Here is a 2,926-nt window from a genome sequence, read left to right on the forward strand (position 1 = left end):
AAAAAAAAGAAAACATTTTAATACTACAGAAATATCAAACTTATATGATTAATGTTCTGTGAAAGAGGAAAGTAAGAGAGTTTTTCATGTCAGGTTGTTTTTTTTTTAGTGTAAGGAAGTTGATAACCAAAGTTAGCAATGAAGTCAAAATATGTACAGTATGACAATATGATGTTTGTATGTGCAGATAAATCCTTTAACTGCAGTTCAAATTGAAAAGTACTGCATATGCTTCTAAAAGAGAGAGTCTAGCAGCTATCAGATACAAAGTAGATTAGATGCCTAAAACTTGACTGAATTATGTGGAGGTCAGAAATTATTAATAACGTATGAGTAGCTTGTTTCACAGTGGAGCATGATGACATTATTTCATACGGTTAAGCAGCAAATTAGTGCAATTAAAGTGAGTCTCTGCTTTAAGAATGTTTTCTGAAGTGTTCTTTTTCCTTTGATCTGTGATTTTGAGAATATTGCTTTTTCACTCTTTTGGGTTGCAACTGAATTATGCGTGTTGCCATTTTAATACATTTATCTGAGTTTGCTCTGAATCGCTCAGCTGGAGATCCAGTTTGTAGAACATGCTAGATTTAATGTCACCAAAGTGGAACACTTCACCTACTTGTCAAAGCAACCCAAAGTCTGTGCTCTCTCCTGCTGGCATTGTGTCTTTTTGACATTTAGAAATGCTCCGTCACCTCAGCATTTCACATCTGTAACAGGGGCTGTCTGTGTGAACCGTGCAGGCTGCTTTAAGCTTGAGTCAGTATGCAGTATCTCTCTTGACTTCTGGGTAGGACAGCATGGAATGGGTGTTTTATAGCTGCGTTCTTATTCTGAAGTGTCTCTCCATTTTCTACTCTTCTATTTGTTCACAAATGCAGGTACTGCCCAAAAGCAGTGATGTGAATAAGTTGTGAGGGGCATTCCTCTCTGGTAATAGAGAGTTTATAAAAGTCTGTTAAAGAGATGTGACCAAATTTTTAATTGCAACTCTATGCATTCCATTTAAAAACTTGCAGCTAATTTGTATTGTCGACTGAAAATGGAGTTGCAAGTGAACCAAAAATACTGATGATTTTTTAGTCAATCTTGAAGCCTATTCTCAAATTCCTTTATCAAAATGGAAAGCGCGGCTTCATATTTCCTTGTGTTCACAGGGCTGTGTTTAACCAGCGTAGCAAAATGCATGAATTTATTTGCTGTAACTTGAGTTAGCAGTGCACAGTGCACTGATTTTTGGCCCAGGAGGTGCTGATCACACACCAGTATTTGGTTGTTATGAAGTGACAGTGGCACACTGGGTCCGGGCCAGGCTGCTCAGCAGAAGAGCCACTGCCATCATGGTGTGAGGCAGGGAGTGGCCACACTGCGAGCCGGGCTGGGCTGCATGCAGCCTGTGGGTTGGGCATGCTTGCTTTCAGCTGTGTTTGAAGTGAATTTCATCTCTATGCCCAGAATTTGTATTATTGATATGAAGTAATAATGACCTTTACTGGTCTGGAGAGCCAAGTTTGGAGTGAATCAGAAGTTTTCTGCTAATATGGGATTAAGATAATCTGTACCGATAGCTTTTTAAATTTTCTACTTTGAAGGAAAAATGTGAATGAAAAAGACTTCACAGAAATAATTTTTGGTTAGTTAGCTTTAAAAACAATAGGGAAAAGAATGGCATCAATAAAAGAAAGTTTACTTTATGTAATTGCTTTTCATATGTATAGAGAAAGAGTTATCTCAGGACAAATATCCTTAGATATATCTTTTTCTCCATGGTCTTTCATTAAATTGATACCTCCCCAAGGAGTCCTTAAAATTCATGAACTCAACAACTCATAAGCTGTTCTAGAGTGTTTTGACTACCCCTTGCAAAAGTTGGAAAGATGAACTCCTTTAGGCATGGCTAGATAGAGCCATCTCCTGGTCAGAAAGCAAAGAAAGATATTGAGTATCAAGATGTCCTAACTCCTGACCTGGTAATTGACCTTGCTATAAATAAATTGGATTGACACAGTGAAGGAATTGCTGCCTGCAGACCGATATATTTGATCTCTAGTTTCCATTTATAAACTTTATACTCTAGAAGCAAGTCTGAGTGGATGTTTCGTACTGTACTTCCTTGTGCACTACATAAGTAGATGAATAATGTGAAATAAAGTGTGAGGTTCATGGATGGCTCTTGATAGAGCTCTGATGCATCATGGTAATCAACATTTTTTTGAACGACAGCAGGGGAAAGACGTGGGTAAATCCTGTTTTGCTGAGTTTGGTATGAAGCAGCTGTTAACAAATTGCTTTATCTGGTAATTGGTTGCCTTGAAGTGTGGTAAACTCAAACTTTTGCAGGTAGGCTGTCTTCTATTTCAGACTGTCCTGTAACCATGCAGATGTTAAGTACCCATTTTTATTTATTTATTTATTTTTGCATTATGGATTTCTCTCTTAGGCAGTTATATCAACCATTACTGCTCAACAGTTTTTATTGATGAAAAAACTCGTTGACATGAGAAAAGCAATTTCTGTCTATGAGGGCTTCCTCACAAAGATAACAATCAGTAAAATTTGCTTGTAACCTGTGTGATGATTAGATAACAATAGTAGGGAAAATTATTATTTGTCATGAAAGGGGGGTAAAGAGCATCTTCCTTTGGCCTTTTCAGTGGGCAGAAATATAAATTGAACTTCTCTTTGCAGCAACCCAAATGAAGGGTATGATTTTATTTGATGGGGTATAGCTGACTTGCAAGCTTAAGGCTTGTTTTATTGTACTGTGGGATGTGAAATATGAGTTAGTTTGTGTTGTCTGAGAGCCCTGGATGAACATAACCTTTTTTTGTTCTTTGTGGGAAATTATGCATCTGTTCTTTATAGCTGTGTTGGACATAAAAGTTCCATTACAGCATCTCTGAAATTTATCACCCTTTTTTTTTTT

Source organism: Meleagris gallopavo, assembly GCF_000146605.3.
Source record: "Meleagris gallopavo isolate NT-WF06-2002-E0010 breed Aviagen turkey brand Nicholas breeding stock chromosome 2 unlocalized genomic scaffold, Turkey_5.1 Chr2_random_7180001873779, whole genome shotgun sequence".
Lineage (NCBI taxonomy): Eukaryota > Metazoa > Chordata > Aves > Galliformes > Phasianidae > Meleagris > Meleagris gallopavo.